Source organism: Ambystoma mexicanum, chromosome 5q (assembly GCF_040938575.1).
Source record: "Ambystoma mexicanum isolate Mex_15411 chromosome 5q, UKY_AmexF1_1, whole genome shotgun sequence".
NCBI lineage: Eukaryota > Metazoa > Chordata > Amphibia > Caudata > Ambystomatidae > Ambystoma > Ambystoma mexicanum.
Window position 1 is genome coordinate 226307598 of NC_090933.1, and position 21123 is coordinate 226328720.

The following is a 21123-nucleotide window of genomic DNA, read 5'->3' on the forward strand; positions in this document are numbered from 1 at the left end:
AATAATGATGATAAATCCACTGTTCAACTATATACAAATAACAAATCCAGGGTCCATGAGCCCAACTATTGAAATGAAACCTACAAAAAAGACTACCTAATAAAGAACTATCTACAAAAAGGTGGGGCATAGTCCAAGCACCCCAAATGAAAGAAAAACATAAATGAAACCTAACACTAACTAACTATATACAATGGCAGTGGGCAAGTCCTATGGCTCACTTGTCGATTTCCCAGGCCAGGGCATCATCGAACTCCTGTTCTATGTCCTTGAGGCGGGCCTGTTCCATGGCCCTGAGGTTTCGCAGGGATAACGCCATGTCCACCTCCAACTCCCTGTGAATTGCTTCGAGGCACTCGGCCCGCCTCAGCGCCCTGCGCATGGAGTTCTCCGCCCTGACCATAGTGAGCCGTGCCTCTTCTGCCCGCCGCCACTCTGCATCTATGTGCTCACCCAAACGCTGCCACACGGAAGACACTCCCAATCCAGGGTCCTCCTGCCCTCCGGCCGATGCCTGCCCCTCTGATGTTGATGGCCCCGAGCCATCATCGCTCCCACCTTGAGCCTGCTGCTGCTGTGCCTGTGCCCTGCCTCTTGATGCCTGCACGTCCTCCTCCTGCTAGGGTGCAGTTGTTGGGGTGGCCACCCCTGCTGGACCTCCGACTCCCGACTGTGACAAGGATGTGTCCTCCACCAGCATGGCCGCTGGGTCAGAGGCAGCGCCACAGGGTACCCAGGTGATACATGGGCAGGAAGATGGCACGGAGGACGACTGGCACATAGGGGGTTCAGGTGAGGAGGGGGTTGGAAGAAGCTCCAGCACAAGGAGGAATCCAGCACTGGCGACCCGCCCTAGTAGGTTGACGCGGTCAAAGAGGCATCCGAGATGATGTGCAGTGTCTTCACGAAAACACTGCAGGCCATCTCGCATGTCCCGTTGATGCAACGCCATCCCATCCAGGACAGGCTCAACCCAGTCCCGGATTGCCACGTCCGCAGGGAGAGGAAGGCCAGTTGTTGTGCGCTCATCCCCTCCCTGAGAACGGGTCTGGACGTAGGCATCCCTGCTGGTGCGGGATGATGCAGTCACAGGATCGGGGACAGGATTACACACAGGCACCTCCGCGGCGGCCTGTGCTTCCTCCTGTCCCTGCCCCTGGACTGCACCACCAGCACCAGTGGAATCCCCCCCTCCAGACCCTGTGTGTGTCCCTTCCACGGCCTCCTTCTCAACCAAACCCCTTCTTCCATCAGACCATGTGGGGTCTCAGCGGCCCCTTGTGCTGCCGAGGAGTCCACCTCCGACCTTCGCCTCTTGGACCTACACTCGGCAGCTGCGGCCACAGACGTGGCACCAGACTCCTCACTCCCCGACGAGATGACAACATGGGAGGAGGGCCGGGCCTTGCGTCTCCAGCTGGCGGTGCAATCCCTCCCGCTTTGCTCCACAGCACCATCTCCGCCCTCTTCATCAGTTGACGCTGCAGACAGGGAGAGATAGAACACAGGCATCAGGGCACTGTACAATGGTCTGATACACACATGACAGTTGTACATGAATGGCAGTGTCAAACTTTACACATGGCATCACACTCCTCAACACACATGTCATTTCAACTCACACACATGAGCAAATAAACAGGAATGTTGCACCAGACCGCACCATCCATACACAGACAACAGCATGAGCAGCTAAAGGTGAGCCTGACGTCACATGCAACACAGGGAGTGCAGAACACATGCACACACGGCACCAGACAGACATGCATCTGTACATCTCCACCACGTTTTGCACTGATAACATCGCCATCCATGTCACATCTGGCAATCAGCCTCCTACATGTCAGTGTCACATGCATCAATGGTGTATCACAGTTGCACACTTGTCAAATTCATACACATGCAAATGTACATAGTGCAGACACATGCAGGTGGAAGCAGCATCCATGTGTGACACCAGAGCCATGCCACAGTACATACACAGAAATTAAAAAATGAGTGCACCCACACCTGCATTTGGCCAGCATGCTTACCCACACATACACCATCGATGTGTCTCACACATGAGAGGACTCACATGTGGCATGCTCATGTCCCTGTACATACACATCTATACATGGTCCTACAAAGACATATGTGCAACCTGCACACTCCTGGCACACCTCAACATGCACTGTGTCCAATCAGTACGCATGTACACTTACCGCTCGACTCCAGACGGGTCTGCCTCTCAAGGACCTGGAGGTGGAGTGCTAGGCATATACTTTCCAGGACCCTCATCTGGTTGTTGGTTAGGCGGACCCGGCACCCCTCAGCATCCACTGCCTTCAAGAGACACCGGCCTTGTTGAGGGTCCTGGACCTGAAGTCCTCCCTGCGCTTCCGGATGTGTTGAATGTCACGGACTGCCACCCCCTCCACGTTGATGGCAGTCACGATGTCCATCCAGATCCTCTTCCGTCCTTCATTGTCGGCGTGCAAACTTCCAAAGAGGGCATCATACTGCCCCAGGACTTGCTCCATCAGGATACCAACTTCATTGGCACTGAAGCTAGTAGCCCTCTGCCTCTCTGCTGGGGGGTTGCCACTGGTGCCAGATGGTGTTGTGTCCGACATGGCAACCCCCGAGGCAGGTGTGGGTGGGCAACTGGGTCCTGGGGCTGGGCTGTGGAGCGATGGTATCCCAGTGGGGAGTCTTCTGTTCCAGCAGGGGTGGTCACAGCAACTGCACCCCTGCAGATGTCTGACGTGCAGGCACCAAACAGCAGGGCACGTGGGCAGCAGACAGGCAGGCAGTAGCAGATGGCAGGTGGGAGTGTGCTCGGGGCTCTGGGGGCAGGAAAAAGGCCTTTTGGGCAGGAGTGTGGTCTTCCGTGTGTTGTTGCGTGGCCAGCTTGATACGGAGTGATTTGGCACGGGAAAAAACTGCACGTCAGCGTGTAATTCGAGGAAAGGTCCTTAGCGCGTAGGCGCATCTGTGACGTTACGCATCCGGCCTTTTCCCTGTGACGGGTGCATAGTGATTCAGCACGTGAAAAAACAGTCCTTCCGTGTCTTAATGTCTGTAATTCGAGGAAAGGCCCTTGGCGCGTAAGCCCGTCTGTGACGTTACACGTGCAGGTGTTGCTCTACGCACGGGTTAAAGGTGAGCGCGGGCCAGCTAAACACTGTACATGCTGTCCATGGAGAGCGACGCGTGTGTTTACTCTGCTGGAATCACACGCGATTACTTCACAGCATCTGAAGCCTGTATCTCTTTTTATGGCGGGGTGTTGCCTACGCACACAAGCACATGTGTCTTTTTTTTTTTTTCAAGCAAGGCAGACAGTGAGTCGCATACGCTTTTTTCCCACTGTGGTACCCCCTGTTCATGCATACCGTTTAGAGGTCATTGTAGCCTGCGTGTTCCACGCGTACATGTTTTTTGTGTTCCTGGGTGCCACACCGTACTGCTGGAGGTAATATTCATGCACGTGGGCTACCGGGGTCGTGTGCACAATTTTCTTTTCTTTGTTTCTATTTTGGTGAGCATAATCTCATCTTAACGTTTTATTTGTCTTTTTCTTTTTCTTTTTTTTCAGGGGTGCCCAAGCGTTGCGTGACCCGTCATTTCTCCCCAGGGGTCACAGACAGCGTTGCAGGGGCACTTGGGTACCCATACCATCAAGTACCCTGCCCCCTTCTAGTCAATTGCCCAGGACAATTGTTGAGTGAACCTCCCATAGCCCATTTTCCATCGGTGCAATGGTTGGGAGGCCACCAAAGGCTAAGGATGGCAAAGTTGACCGTCCTCCAAGGGCTGGACGTGGTCAGGCATGTGGGCGCGGAGACCAGGGAGGACGGGGAGTCCAGGGTGTCCACTGCTGCGAGGAACGGAACACTCATCATAGATGTATATGCTTGTTTGTTGTTTGCACGCACTTTTATACTGCGCAAGGGTGTTTCCACCTGCTTTCGTGTGGCAGACGTAATAGTGCGTGTGCGTGTGTTTTGACATGCGCAGGTTTTCCCTATTTGATTCCATGAATACGTGTAGGTCGCGTGCGTGTGGGTGTTCCGTGTAGTTCCCAGCGGTACTTCCCCTGTTACGCCCTTATTTTCACGCGTTGTTCCCCATTCCGTGTGTTCCGCCCCTTGCTCTGCCCCCTTTCTGATGTGTGCACTGACGATGTGCGCTTTCGCTGTGCGCATGGAATTCAGGATGTGGAAATGACACGTGCACAGGTGTGTGCCACACGCAGTTTTGGCACACATCCCGGAAATTATACGCGCAGGTCCTTCCATAAATCGCACACGTGTGCTGGTTTTTTCACGCTTGCGCCTACTTGCACCACTGATTCCGGCGCACATTTATTCCATGAATTACCCCCAGAATGTTTTATATTACGTGATCACTGGGCAAATGAACACTGGTTTGAAGTAACTGAGAACGTTGATTAGTTGTGAAGCACGGCTCCCACACTGGTGTGTGGAAGCATGAGTTTATACTTAAAGTTGCACATGTTTCAAGTCCCGCGAATCAGTAAAAATGGCAGCCAAAATGGTGGTATGCTTTTACTGTATTGTTCATGATCTGTAGGATTGTTCTCAATGGTTTATAGTGACTTTTCCGACAGTCACTATTTCGAAACACCAAAATGTTGAATCAAAAGTGGCAGAATTTTTTTTTCGAATGCATTTTTTTTAAAAAATGCAAATTTTGGGGGATCCCTCCAACCCCCGTTTTTTTTTCTTCAAAAAACATCTATTTTTTGCTAACTAAACAAAATGAAACCCTACAAAATAAAAAACAATACATTCGAGAAAAAAAAAATTAGCCACTTTTGGTTCGACATTTTGGTATTTCGAAAAAAACAATTAGACATATTAACTGGATACCGTTCTCAATTTGTCAGTCAGAGTTTGGGTACATAAGGAACTTTACATTTATGTCTGCAGTACGAGCCCCGCCTTCAGATTCCATAGCAATCCACTTAAGATGCCTGCTGCAATCATTCATTGTTGGAGACATTTAGGGCCCAATTCATTTAATATTTGTCCGGTTCAAATTTTCAAATTGAATTTGCACTACTGAAAAGTGACTTTGCATGGCTGACACAAACCCTGATTCATAGAACCGTGCAAAGTGTATTTTTTCTGTGCAAAGTCTGGGCAAAGTCATTTTGTACTGTAAAAATGACTTTGTGCTGACTTTGCCCCCTTTTGCCAGTTTGTGTGTGTTCTTTTGTTACCTTTCTAATCGTTTAATCTTTATTCCCTTTAAGAAATCAAAAAAAGCAAAGTTTCACTGTTCCTTTTCCTGCTCCTTATGTGCCACTTGCCGAAAATAAAAATAAAAACATAGTTTCCAAGCAACTTTCCATACCTAGGTTTGTAGAAAAACCATTGTGTGAACCCAACATGTCTTGCAGTCCTGTGCTGAATAGGTTTCCCTATTGTTTGTGTTTTTTATGAACCCTTTCCCATCATATGAGTCTTGAAAGAAAACCTTTGTTTGTCTTTGTCACTTCTTTTGTGTTTTACAGATTGCCACCTTAGGCACATTAGGCACCGTTGGCACATTTATATTTTGCACATTGACACCTTAGGCACATTAGGCACCTTTGGCACATTTATGTGTTGCACATTGACACCTTAGGCAACGTGTCTAATTGGAGGCAATGCTAGGGATGAAGATGAAGAGCTAGATGATTCCATCTCTATATCAGAGGTTGAGAGAATGAGCTGGCATGGGGAAACAGAGCCAGAGGAGAAGGGGCAGTAGGAGGTTGAGACAAAACCTGATGTGCAGGAAATAGTGGTTGAAGAGGGGAAGACAGAAGACAGTAATTGAGGATACAGAGACCGTGGTTCAGGAGAAGCAGGTGAAGCTTGAGGAAGGCAGTTGGAGGATATGGAGGGGGAGGCAGAGCATAAAGAGGAGGAGACAGAGCATGAAGAGGATGAGGATGTAGCTACAAATCTGGAAGAGGTTATGGTAGAGGCTGAAGCACTCATGGATAGCCTGCAGAAGATGGGTGGGAGTGGTACTCCAGGAGCAGCAGGGAGAGGTAGCCACAGAGGTGCAAGGGGATCAGGGGTAGATGGCAGAGGAGGTGCTGGATAAGACTGAAGAGGAACAGTGGGAGGAGCCAGACGTGGTTCCCCACAGATAGTTCAGGTGGGCGAGGTTGGGTGCACCACACCATTGCCTGTCCATGATAGGGCAAAGCAGTCTCAAGCTTTCCTCAAGGCGGTGGCATCAGGTCAGAAGACATCATAACCCATGACATCACAAACCCATACAATAATGGATGTGAAACTGCTTGAGCTTGCCGCAGGGTGTTAGTTTCAAGGGGGAGCAAGTCAGTGTAATATGAAAGATCTGCTAGAAGACAGTTTGCAATGCACATGGACTTTAGGCTGTGGCAGGGTGATGTGTTCAAGGAATCGATATCATGTGTCAGAGATGCAGATAGTACAGCTCCCTCCTGCAGTGGTGACAGTTAAAGCATAGAAGTGTCAAATGACATGCCTGCTTTCCACTAGCCATGGTGTAGCAGCAAACCAAATGCAAATCCAACAGAACTTTTAGATACTTCCTGCACTGTAATCAAGAAAAAACTCTTCCAAAAAATGAAGTTTGATTAAAGGCACTTCAAATAAAATACCAGCCATCAAATGACAAGTATAAGTTATGATTATAATTGCATATACATTACTTTAGATTCCAGTAACAATTTGACATATTCATGATAATTCAAGAATAGCAATACAAAATGATTTGAAATATATCAATGTATTCCTTCAAAAGCAGACATTTCATACACATATGATATAATATGGACCTTCTCCAGAACTGTAATCATATTGTTGCATATTACAATAGATGAAACTAGATAATCTCCCTATATGGATTCTGAAATTGTGATTAATTACAAAAAATTGGCAATTTAACGGCTGCCAAATGACATCACTTCTTGTGATCTAAAAGCAATTCAAACTCTATTTCACCCATTCAAGTTTAGGTTTAACATATACCACCTGGGCACTTACAGAGACTTGTAAAAATTCTACTTGAATCAAAGTTCTTTTACAAAGCAATTCATAAAAGCTTACTGCATGATGCCGCTGGTCTCTATAATGAGTCAAAGGGTTAAAGATGCAGGAAAATGCATTTGATCGGAAGTGATATCGCCATTGTCAATAGACTGTCTAGCTTTACGATACAAGTATCTGAAATGTCCGCCATCTTGGCTGAATTTGTAATTATATTCATCAAAGTTTAAGAAGGTGGTAATCATCAAAAGCTGCTATATTGTTGATATGCATTGTGAATATACATATACTTGGTAACATTTTTTTATTAGTAAACAATTTAAGAATTACAATATGTTAATTTTAAACAATATCATATAAATCAAGCATAAATACCTTACCACCTCACTTATGGGAGCTAAATAAATCCCAAATGACAATGTGATAATTGCAAGACGATATAGGAAAACCTAAATATAGATATCGTATTAACTGACTTCATGTAGTAATTTCAGAGAATATGTTAAGTCGAATAATGTGATTTATAAAACGTAGATAAAATCAGTTAAGATTCATCTTTCTGATATTGTGGTCAAATAATTAATTCAAGAAAACAAGTCACATTAACTATTTACTATGTTGTTATATAGTGCAATCTCATGTCAAAAATGCATCAATGATAATCACCATCCACTCAAAAAATAATTATAACATTGAAGGTTCATAATTTGGCCTTATTGCATTCAAAATATATATAGCCAGATATTTTTTACAAGAAACAGCTTATCTCCTATTCTGAATTAATACCTTTTGGATTCTAAATTACTTATTCGAAAGGTTTCTCATTTAGGTAGGAATTGATTCAAATGTCCTCCTCTTGTTGATAAAGTCACCGGTTTCAGAATATTCGATTGCATTTGTGAAATAGAGTGATGCCTTTTCCGTAAAATACATTGGTACTGGTGATTTTATATTTTTTTGTGTGAACATTTGGTTTATGTTGAGTCCAACAGGTTTTGATTTACATACAGTAAGTCCAACATAATAGTTGCCTCAACGTCATCTAATTCCACAATTCACGTGAGTAGCATGTGGATGTGTGGATCAACTGAAGTGCTTTGCCAGTGTAAGGATGATTTATTGTCTCCCTTCTGAAAAATACTTTGATAATGTTGGCAGTAATTACATGTTAAAATCCCATGTGGTCTCATGTCAATCAAGGTTGACATAGGTCATCCAATTTTGATTAGTAAAGCTCATAGTAATTGATGTTTCCTGTATGCAAAGATATGTAGGGTGGAACCACGTTAACATTTTTCCAATTTCTTCTAATGATCTGTTTAATCTTTCGAGTAAAATAAGCCATAATGTATACCATATTTCAAGGCATTTTTTCTATTCTTTTTTGTAAAATTTCCATTTTAGATATTTGTTCCGCATTGATAAAAACACAGTTGAAAAAGTCTTCATCAACTGTGGTTGTTTCAAATTGAGGCAGAACCACCTGTTTGATTGTGCAGTACTAGGTAGTAACTCCACTTGTAGTTAGAGCCAAATAGAGTGGCGCAGAACCAGAATGGAGTACATTGTCACTGCCAACGGACCGAAGAAAGAAGCCAGATATTGGGCACTGCTGCTAGGTGGAGCCACATAGACTGATGCTGAACCACCATGGATGAGGAATCTTTGGGTTGGGCTGAGCACTGGAGTTTTGGAGTGAATATGACCAAGGGAGTCTGAGTGGGGGTAGGTCCTTGATTAAGGCAGAAACTAAACTTTGTAAAAATGTCGGCATTAACCACCCTGAGTAAAGAAGCCAATTCTTCGACAACACTGCTAGTTAGAGCTAAATAGACTGCGGGAAAGTTCCAAGGGTGTGGAACCCTCAGGTTGGGCTGAACCCGGACGTCTTGGGTGAATTCAACTTTGGGAGTCCAAGTCAAGGTTGCACTTTGATTGAGGTTGTACATCTATTGAGTAAATGTCGACATTAACCAGACTGAATAAAGAAGAAGCATGCATTGGGCACCACTGCAGGGTATAGATAAGTAGACTGAAACAAAACTACCAGTGATGTAGACACCTTGGGTTGGGTTGAGTATTAGAGTTTGGGATGAATTCAAACATTTGAGTCTGAGAGGGAGCTGCCACTTGTTTAAGGCAGAACCTCCATTGAGTTTAGTATAGTTGTTAACTAGTGCTGAATGAAAAAGAAGACAACAAAGTAGACACTGCTGCTAAATATAACCAAACATTGCATTTCTGCTGCTTGAATATTCATCATGATGCCCACTAAAGTACTGTTGATGATATTTCACAGTCCAATAACATACTTTTCAGTAGAGGATTACAACATTAGTTAATTGTATTCTGACATTTGCCTCAATGTTCTTATTCTATCAGTGCTTCTGGCTGCCTATTTATTGCAACCTTGCAATTGGTTACCAATTACCATTGCGGATAAAACCCCCTCTGCTGTCCTTATTCTCTGTCTCATGCACATTTTGGATAAATGTTGCAACCTTGCCTTCCAAATGTTAATCAAAGAAAGATGAATAAGTGAAAATGAATGAATGAAAACATTTGACAAAATAACTTGCGGCTTAGAATGCTTTGGTGTACTCCATCCTCCACCTATAAAAGGAATGAGTGACTAAGAATACTATGGGATGCTTTCTCCCCGCCCAAACACATCTGCTTGTTAAATGACATGCACTTAAGAGTGCAGTGGTATGATCTCTCCTTTAACTATTAAATGAGCGTGTGACTTAGAATGATTTGGCATGCTCTCTTCCAACCTACTAAAATGATGAGTGTCTAAGAATGTTTTGGCATGCTCCCCCGTGCCTCTAAAATGGTGTTTGACTAAGAATGTTTTGATGTGCTCTCTTCCCACCTATCAAAATGTGTTTAATTCTGACCACTAAGTTCTCCCACATTTTTTAACTGCTTCTTATATTTTTTTACTGTTGCGAACGATTTGGTATAAAATTTGCTTTATGAATTAAATTAAATTAAATACAAATACACATAAACACATGCACAGAATGCAGCCACTGAGCTAGATGCAGCCATTTAGAGGGTGAGACAAACAGAAAGAGAGTCAAAACTGCAGAAACGTGAGACACATACATATGTGGCTTGAGGCAGACAGTGAGAGCACACAAAAAAAGAGTGACACACTGATAGGCACAGACACACTGTGAGGGAGTGACACAATTTGATGGAGCGCTATGTGCATACGTGGAGAAAGACAGACTCAACAAAAACAAAAAGGGGGTGCAAGAAAGATACCGAGAAGGAAAGCCAGAGAGAGAGAGAGAGGGGGGGGGGGTTAAGGAAAAGGAAATGAGAGAAGAGGGAGGCGTAGAGGGAGTCAGAGAGAAAGGGAGACTCAGAAACACACATATGCATAGAGGGAAAGAGACACACAAACACACACATACACAACACGAACACAAACATGCACACATTTACAAGCAATGAGTTAGATATAATTAGGCAAGGAGAGACAAGTAGAAAGAGAGCAAAGAGGGGAGCAAGCGGAGTACACACACAAACATATAGTGTTAGACAGAAAATGAGTGACAAAGAGGGATGCCAGACAGACACAGAGACAGAAAGTCACAGAGCGAGATGGAGAGAGACCAAGGTCCAGAGAGAGTGAGAGAGTGAGTGAGTGAGTGAGAGAGAAAGAGAGAAAGAGAGCGAGCGAGAGAGAGAGAGAGAGAGAGAGAGAGAGAAAGAGAGAATGAGAGGGAGAATAAAAGGGAAATTAATTAATTAATAGAAATAGAGAGATGGAGATATTCTGAGTGAATATGAGACATACACACACACACACACACACACACATACACAGAAATAGAGATAGATACATAGACAGAGGAAGCAAGACACTGGAAGAGAGGGGCAGGGCACTGCGTCATTCACAGAGGTGCACACACATACACTGAGGTGGAGACAAAAACAGAGGGTGAGAAAGACACATAAAAGGCACACAGAGAAGGAGCTCCCCCAAAAATCAGAGACATACACTGAGAGTGAGATAAATAAAGAGAAAAAGAGAGAGCAGTGTTGGGGCACAAGGAATCCTGAGCAGTAGTAGATATGGCTTAATACTAAAGTGGAAATGATAATTTATGTAGACCGCTGTGTGAGGAGAGGGCAGGTCTTCCTAAATATTTTCAAAGGTTGAGTCTTGTGGTGGTACCAATGGGGGTGATGAATTGTTGACGATTCAGGTCACTTTTAATGAAGACACCAAGGTTGTAAGTCTTGAGGCAGCCGGGAAAGCACCCAGAGAAAGATATAGGTGAAGGGTTGGAACATTTTGGGCTGTGAGATGGATGACTTCAGGCTTTGAGGATTTGAGTAAAGACACCAAAAGGCCAGCCCATCTATGATGGCAGAGAGACATTCTGAGATGAAGGTGTGAAAAGGAAGGTTTGGGTGTCATTAGCAAAATGGCAGTAGGAGATGAGTGTCCTGTGGGAGGATGTTGAGAGTACAAAGCAGTGGGCCTAGAACATAGTCTTGAGGATGTAGAGACTAAAACGCAGTGGGCCAAGAACATAGTCCTGAGGAACCCCACCAGGAGAGGGGTGGGGTGTTAGTTTATGATGTTCCAGGACATGGAGTAGTACAAATCAAAGAGGCATGATGGGAGAAGAGAGGGGTGATCAACAGTTTCTAAAGCTGAAGAGAGGTTCTAAAGCATGAGGATCCAGGAGAGTTTTCTGAGTTCTGCAGAGGTAATGAAGTTAGATATGTGAGTCCAGGCTGTTTCTATAGAGTGAAAACTGCAGAGCCCATATTGGAGTAGTTCAGAGAGGTTGTTCCTTTATAATTAGCTTGTATTCATGTTCAATACCGCATTCTCTTGGAAGTCCAGTTGGTAATTAGCAGGACTGTTCAGGTCTGCATGAGGCTTTTTATCGATAGGTAGAATAGTGGGTATTAGAAAGCAGGAGAGGAAATCCCTGACAAAGAAGAACATGTTAAAGCAGGATGATAGGAGCAGGTCAATGGTAGAAGTTCCTTGTTGATTACTTTAGTGAAACAGTCTACTGAGATACATGAAAGACAAGAGTCAACTATGTGTATGAAGTAGTTGATAAGAAGCAAAGACAGCATCTAGTAGACTAGAGTGGGGAGCTGGTAGAAGGAAGGGAGTGGGTGGTGGTGATTGAGTCTTGGATTTCTTAAACTCTCAGGTGAGAAAGGCAGAAAGAGGGTTGTTCAGCTTAGGTTACATGTTACATATTTAAATATGGAGGTACAGCTGTGGTTACAAGGCTGTAGGCATGTGTAGTCAGAGACTCGCAGATGCATATTCAGTAAATTGACATATGAATACAGCAAAGCAGATATACAAGATAAACATACAATCCTAGGTGTCAGTGTGGGGAGGTTAGGTATCATGTTCTTTTAACCATTGAATCAGATTGGATCTAAATTGTCGGTAGGGGAGATCTTCTCTTAGAGCAGGGGGTAGAGCGTTCCAGTATTGAGCTGCTTTAACAGCGAAGCTGCTCCCACCAGATTTAGTGAGTTTGAATCTGGGTACTAACAGGAGGTTGGAGTTGGCTTTCCTTAAGGGGCGAGAGGCTGTATGTCTGGTGAATCTGTCTATGAATATTGCAGTGCTGCGTGGTTGAGACATTTGTGTGTGAGAGATGCTGTTTTAAGGAGAATTTTGTCTTTTGTGGAGAGCCAGTTGGTAGATCTCCTAAGGTCTGATATATGGGCACTTTTGGGGGAAGTTTAGGGTGGCTCTGAGGGCATTATTTTGCAGTGTCTGTATTTTGGCGGTGATGTGTTTGTTACTGCCTATGTAGAGGGCGTTGCAGTAGTCTAACTTTGACAGGATTAGTGCCCTTGCTAGGGTGACACAGTTATTAGGTGAGAGGAAGTGCTTGGCTGCTCTAATTAACTTGCAGGTGTATGAGGTGGCTGAGGCCATGGCACTCACTTGTCTGCCAAAGGTGAGCATAGAGTCTAAGTAGAAACCGAGTGTTTTAACTACTTTAGCCACAATAACAACCGAGTGTCCAAAGGTTTTTAAAAAAACAGGTTAACAAGTAAACAAGGTACAATGCAAAGGAATTAGTAACCAAAGGTACAGTGTAGGTGCATTAGAAACTTTAGCGGTTTCTGTTTAGCGGGAAGAGTTCATGCAATTGCCATCATGTATAAGTGTTTGCAATGAACGGTAAACATGATAAAATCTGTCTTCTCCCTATTGTCAATCGAGTTAAAAATAAAAGGGACTGCTTTAATATATGCAAAAGTTATACTTTCTAGTAGATTTCCAGAGGAAAGCTGGCAGAATGTCTGTCGATGCTTGCTCCACTGTGCGACAATCCTCTGAATTCCATATAGATCAATGGTGACCAGTAGACTTTAGGCAAGTGGAATGTCCACCAGCAGATATTCCACCAAGTTTCCTCTGAAAATGAACCGGTGGAACGCCAAAATGTCTCAACTTTAATTTAGGTATTTTTCCACCAGTTGAATCCTGGAAGATTATATTTACTCCAGACTACAGGTCAGCCCCAAGAAGTGGTTTGCCACGTGTCGTCCCTTTTCCATTTCCATGCTGCCAATTGTTGCATTGTGGAAGTGCTGGAACACACTGTTCCAAGCACAGGTGAGGGATGAGGAATCTGCAGGTTAGTGGAGTGGGTGTTGGGGGTCAGGGGAATTTTGGCAGGGCAGGTGGAAATTAGGGGGATGGTGGAGGATGCATTACCTGTGGAAGATGGAGGCCTCCCATTTCTGAGGAGACACAGAACACGAGAAATGCCATCAGGTATAGCTCACACTCTAAGCTTCCCGATTGGCTAGCAGTCTCTTGATCCCCCCTCCCTCCACCGCTGGGCGGTAAACATTGTAAGCCTCATCATACATCATAAGCAGAATAGGTTAACCATGAAGTTAAAAATAGGTCTGTGTGTAGGAGCAAATGGCAGCTCAAATTGTAATCTGTATTCATACATTCACAAATTGCTATCATTTTGCTAAGTCAAATTTGCTTATTTTTTCCATTATAACTGGAAATTGAATCTTTGTAGTCCGTTCTTTCCACTTTGAAGTGCTAGATTTCTGCTTGTCACTACTCCGACTGTTAGGCTTGTTTCTAAAGGTGGCAGGCGTTTTGCAACTCAAGCAGCAAAAACCTGAACTACTGAGCTTTCCATAAGCAGTTCTTGCTCTTCTAAGCGATTCAAGGAGCAGCACTCAGAGACTTCCAAAGGTGATGATGCACTATATAAGTGCTCTAAATCAATGTATCAATCAATACATCATTGCCTATTCCCCAAACTGATTTATCTGTGATAGGTGGCTGGTCTAAAAATGTTAAATGCCCTGAGGTTGACATGCCTTCACCTAATTTCTTCAACATTTGTGATACAAGCACATTTGATTGTGAAGTTGGAAATCAATATATGAAATTGAAAACATTGACAAAGTGTGTCCTTGTGGTTTACGTGTGTTGCTGTATACAATTTGGCAAACGTTTAAACTATTCGTATTTAGTTTTATTCTTGTAGTCAATTGTGTTACAGCAAAAAGAAAGTATGTTGTCACAAATGGCCTTAAGCACACAGCAACTCCCAGATTAAGTTATTTTATTTTCAGCTCTAACCTAGGGATTGGCAACCCCACCCTTACTCAGTCTTCCCTCAACTCTGGACTGTTACTAGTGATTGATTACCCCTACTATCTAAAAGCTGTTTGTTGATAGGGGGATGTCCTGAAGGCAAACACCTTGTCTATCTAGACTTCCTCTAGGTCACGCCTATCAGGGGCCCCAGTTTGATAGTGTTTTTCAATCACTCTCTGGATTCACCTGGTCAACAAAACCCTTCTACTCCTTTTGATGAATCTTACTGTCCCACCTACCTTCTGCATGCTCCTCTATCCTTCTTACTATATCCAGCATCTTCCTTCTGTCTACCCGTGTAGCTACCTCTCCTTCCTCCTATTCTCACTTTTCTGTTTCTTCTCCTTACCTCCACTAATACTCTCCCCATCACTCTCAACTCCCACTCCCAGCTCCACAATTTCACCCACCAACCTCCAAGCCACTACTACTACACATCCACACCTCTACTACTCTCACCTCTACTCTACTATCCTCACCTTCAATCCACTACTACTCCACCCCATGTTCTCCACAATTACTCTCCTTTCACTCCCTCAGTCAGCTTTCACTCACTCACTACACTCTTACTACCACTTCTACTCACACACCTTACACACACATATTCACAGCACAGAATATCTTTCTCTCGCCAGCCAAGACCCCACCTTCACTATAGGCTACTGCCATGCTCCTTTCCACTGGCCTTCCTCATTCTGGTCTTTTGGTCTACCACCTCCTCCTCTACCTATCTCACCCAAACAACCCATATGTTCCTATTTCCTGATGACTTTTATTACCTCGCCCTTGTGTCCCCTTTGGCTCTCCCCTTCTGGTTATGCTGGAGAATCTTGCCCTCTCTTCCCTTCCTGTGATGCAGATGTTATAATGTAGGCAAGGAGGTGTAAATGCAAACCCCTATTCCCATACAGGACTATGTGGATCATCAATGGCAGCCTTTGTTAAAGAGTCAATCCATGGCTCGTTGTCTCTAAGTGGTTGATATTCCAGTGGTGAACAGTATGCATTCCACTGCCACACTGCGGCTCTGCTGATGGTGAGTACGGAGTGGGTGAAAGCATCCCACACACATAGTGACACTTGGTTTAGTCTGTTCTGACTTGTGGTGTAGTGGTTTTGTGGTGCAGCGCTGCTAGTTGGTGTGTGGTTACACTGGCCAGACCTGGACAGGTCCTTGGAGCTTCTATTTCTTCGTTACATCGCTGAAGCAGCTACTACTTATAGTTTCCTGAAACAAACAAAGAGACCATTACCAGCATTTGGAAATGAGGTATGAGGTGATTAAGAACTGATGCCGTTTTCAATCATATGGCCCCTTTATTGAAGGGACGGAGACTGTGGTTCTCCCAACTGCCACCTTTTCCCTCTGGAGTAGGATTTGCTTTGGCTTCTACCATGGTGGTCCTACCACCCCAGGCTGAGAGGGGTCCATATCCCTTCTTGAAAGAGTCAGGATACTGGCCTTGTCACCATGTATTATAAATAGTACATTTTCTTTGCATCAAGAGTTAATTAACTTTCGTTTTAGATGTTCACAGTTTACTGAACATTCATCAATTTTATTTGAGATTTCAATTTTCCAGTTTTTGTTTAATGGACAAAATCTTCACTAGGCAATTGTCAGCAGAGTCAAATGAAACCTTCTTTTATTGAGAATATTGCAACATGTTCCTAGAATAGGCTATTTGAGCTAAAAATACACATATGACACAACTCCACCCAGAAGCTATTACAGAAAGGTCTCTTCCAGTTCATAGCCACTGAGATATGCATTGTGGGTAATGTATTCACATTAGTTTGAAAACATTCACTTTACTCCAGAAAATTGTCCTTGTCTTAAAAAGCAGTGTGATAGTATACATAGCTTTATCAACCCAAAGCAGATAACACTCAAGGATGCATACAACCACATATGTGTTTCATACTCTTTGGGATCAGCAGTGTGGTATCATCATCCATTTTGTTTTCAGAGTGACCAGATCCACAAAACACATACAAATATGTTTATTGAAATACATTTTTAAATTAAATCTAAAAGTATCACATAAATAACATGACATCATCATACACATATGAATGTAATTACAGTAACAAGTCAGTCTGCGTAGAAAGAGCGGCTAGGTTTAATGCACAACAGAACTTTTCTTAACCTTTAGTCGCTGTCGGAGGTAATATAGTATGGTCCAGCCAATCAGAGGGTGCCCAGTACGCAATAAATAGGATAGGCTTTTCTGCATTGGTTAAAGCCTGCCCCCCACAAAATTGGCTATAGCATATTAGCTCTAATGTGGGCGTAGAACAGGCAAAAACACACCAAGTGAATTAGGTCTTCTTGTTATCCGTGTCATAACATACAGCATACAGCTTTCTTCTTCTACCTCTTGACTGCCCATTTAGCAATTAGCGATACTAAGAGTAAACCATTAAATCTTGCACAGGTAAATAAACAACAATCTAACTATATAAAACAGAAAATCTGTTAGTTTTTTCCTTATACAACTCCACACCGTTCCACCAATCTGGAGCAAATGTTGCATAGTTACCAACTGGACATTACTGGCTACATGACATTTGGACACCCCACCAATTTCCCCGCATTTCAGCCCCTTCACACATCAGACGGTTACCTGAAATCAGCGAAACTTCAATGTGGTCGAAGTACTGGACAAAGCTCATTTGAAGCACCTCAACATGAGGAACAAAACTCAAGTCTCCCTATGGGACCTTATATACCATGTTTTAAGGCTGTAGGATGTACTGTTTCCAAAATATTTGCACCGCAACACACCACAACGCACTGCACTATGCCAAGGTTAGGCGACAGGTGGGGCGAGCGCACAGAGGGTCCCAGTATGTTGCAGCATGCCAACTCTCACCTACTCTCCATGTCTGTTCCAGGGTATGCCAGCCAGCCACAAATGCCCATTCCCAGTGCAGCTTACTTCAGAGTGCAAAGCACCTCAAGCAGTAAGTGAATTGGAACAGTGACCTACAGGATCATTTATTTTCATCAATTGATGAGAGTGTAATCATGTCTGTCTACAGAAGCCACACAGAGTGTGGATACTTTTTACTAGTCATGCATAACATTACCCCATTTCAGGTATTCTGAAATCTGCTTCGAAGTTAGGAGCACATGCCTGTGATTGGGAGGTTTCATCAGTTTTTTACCGTCTTGCTACATAGAGTAGATGGTCCCTAATGTTAACATTAGATATGTACCGGACATCAACTCTAAATTGCTTGGGTGTTTAAATGGACCAGTTCATTCTTCTGTTCTACGGTCTGTTTTACCTGAAAAAAGCATAGGAGGGTCAGTGCTGCCACATTAAGCTTTAAGTGTTTATATGGTGGGAGTTCCCCTATAATTTCTGCACTCTCTTATCCACAGAAGGGCAGGATCCAGTATAAGGTTGTCTAAAACAGCCTAAGCCCACCAAGGTGAAAACCTTGGGATGCTGAGTACTTTTTAAGGAGAATATTTTTCAACAATTTGCAATCTTGAGGACTCTTTATGTCCCCAAATGTGATGTAATATGATGCAATTGTGATTTGCATAGCACCTTTCACCATTGGAATGGTCCCAATGCGCTGTAGGTTGATTGCCCTTGGGGGACAGAAGTCCAGGTATGGGAAATCTGTCACAGAGTTATAGAATGCATGTGTGCATTTGTGCCAAAAAAGAAAGGTAGGAGTGGGCAAGTCGCTGCATGTCGTGAGTGCAGAGAGGTCGTCTGGAGAGTATGAAAGAGCAGGAGAAAACCTTATGTCAGTAGCTAGACCACATTTTTTACGTGGGGGATAGCTGCATTCTAATGACAGAGGTGGCGTGCAATTTGTCTTAGAGTAATGCATGTAGTGGATGGGTGTTGAGAAGTAGTCTGGAGATTATGCAAGAGCAGGAGAAGCATTACGTGTGCAGCTCGACCACATGTTATTGTGGGGGATGGTTGCATTCTAAAGGCAGAGGTGTTGTGCAATGTGTCTTGGAGTAGTGCATGGTGGCAGTTGCATGCAATACAATACATTGGCTGCACCTCAAAGATTAATCTAAGTGTAATACAATGGCTACTCTCAGAATTCATATAAATGCAACACATTGGCTAGCTCTGGAGTGCAGCGAGATTTCAAACAGTGGTAAGAATCGCATGGTACTGATAAGGTAATAAGGTAGTGTCAGGATTTAGTCAAGTGCAGCACTGGTCAAATGGTCACACATAAAGGTCTATCACCTTTACTTTAAGCCTAGGTACTCTTAGCAGCATCTCAGTGGGATGAGACTTGAACATATTTGAAAATCTATTCATAACGCCAAAGGTCTCTCTCATTTTCAAAAGTTGTTTGCTGATGTGACAATCACGAGTACATTTAGTGGAGAAGCATATACCCAGTAAATTGAATTCACTGACTATGGATTGATTTGCTATTAGAATAAAAGTTGGATACTTTAATTGCTGTTTCCCCTATTAACAATGCATAATCAATGATTTTTCTGCAGTTCTCTTGAGACCTTACTTAGTCATATAGGACATATACACATTAATTGAGCTTTGCAAGGAGCATGACATTCACACAATTATAACTGTGCTGTCAGCATAAGCCAGCACAGATAGTGGTATTCCACCTATTTTCCATACATCCACACTGACCTGTACAAGGGCATTGTGTAAAACATGAATATACAGTGACAATAGGCATGGTGCCAATACACATCCCTGGTGAACTCCCGACTTAATAATGAAAAAAGTAGCACACCACCCCCATCCTTCACTCCTGATACAACCCGTTGGTGAATTTGGATGAGGATATGTATTGTTTATTTATTTATTGTTCACTTATTAGGCACTTATTGAGCAAGTAAATTCTGTTTCAAAACACCCACAGGGCACCAGAGAGGGGGCATGGGAATGAGACACACTAAAATACATAAAGCTATTAAGTACAGTGGAGGGGAAAAAAGACAAACCTACTATGCCTTGTGGGTACTCAGAACATGCAAGTGCAGAAGGGAGGGGGCAGTGGGGGTAGGTGCTGGGTGCCCGTGCTCGTGGGTGAGCAACAGATGAAGTGGAAGGAATGGTAAGTGCAAGCCTCCAGTACGGAGGGTGTGCCGAGGCAAGTGCTGAGGATAGACAGAAGCTGGGGGCGATTTGGTGTGGGAGGTTAAGGCCCGAGGAAGTATAAGGGCCCTGGACATCAATAAAAGCAACTGTGAGAATTAGCAGGGGAGAGAAGGGGGAAAGGAGGAGGTAAAGAGGAGAGTCTACAAGAGCTTCCAGAATTTAAGAAGGTCCTGCCTGCTCAGGATGCAGAGCGACGGGGAGGCTGTTCCATAGAAGGGAGCCAGCTGAGGAAAGCGATCAACCTCCTACCCTCTGTTTAGCGAAACGCTTTTCACACAAAGAGTTGGTGCCAGAGGAATGAAGATGTGTAAAGGTAGAATATTTAGTAAGAGGGAGTTGCAGATAGTGTGGCTCCTGACAGCCTTGTTGATGATACAAAGGGATTTTAGTTTAATCCGTGAAGCAACCGAGAGCCAGTGAAGGCTTTTTAGGGCCTGAGAGATGTGATCCCTGGACTTGAGGCCAAGGACAAGTCTTGTTGCCCTATTCTGGATTAGCTGGAGCAGTTGCAGAGTGGAAGAAGGTAGATTCAGGAGGAGGCTATTGAAATAGTCAAGCCTAGCGTGAACCAGGGCGTGGGTAACATTAAGCTTCTGGGGGAAAGTGAGAAAAGGTAGAATTCCTTTGAGAAGGAACAGCTGAAAGTGGAACTTCTTGGCAATGTCCTGAGTGTGAGGGAGGAGAGAGAGAGCGTAGTTGAAGATGACTCCAAGGTTTCTGGCTTCAGAAGACAGAGCAGGGCGAGAGCCCATGGAGGAAGGCCAGAGTGAGAGATGTGATCCCTGGGCTTGAGGCCAAGGATAAGTCCTGCTGCCCTATTCTGGATTAGCTAGAGGGTCGCACAATGGACGAAGGTAGATCCAGGAGGAGGCTATTGGAACAGTCAAGCCTTCAGGGAACCAAGGCTTGAGTAACATTCCGCTTCTATGGGAAAGCGAGAAAAGGTAGAATTCCTTTGAGAAGGAAGAGCTGAAACTGGGACTTTTTAACAATGTCCTGAGTGTGATGGAGGAAGGAGAGAGAAGAGTTGAAGATGACTCCAAGGTTTCTGGCTTCAGAAGACGGAGCAGGAGGAGAGTCCATGGAGGAAGGTCAGAGTGAAGGGAAGAAGGAAGGATCTCAGTTTTGCTGGCATTGAGGCAGCGGTCATTGGAAGTGCACCAGGCCTGGATGGCAGATAGGTAGTCAGGTATGGTGGAAGGTGCAAGAGGGTCAGCAGGAAGTTTGAATAGGAGTTGTCTGTTGTCTGCACAACACTGGATGTTGGGGGAAAAGGAGGATATGAGGAGTGCCAGCTGAGTAAGGTGGATGTTAA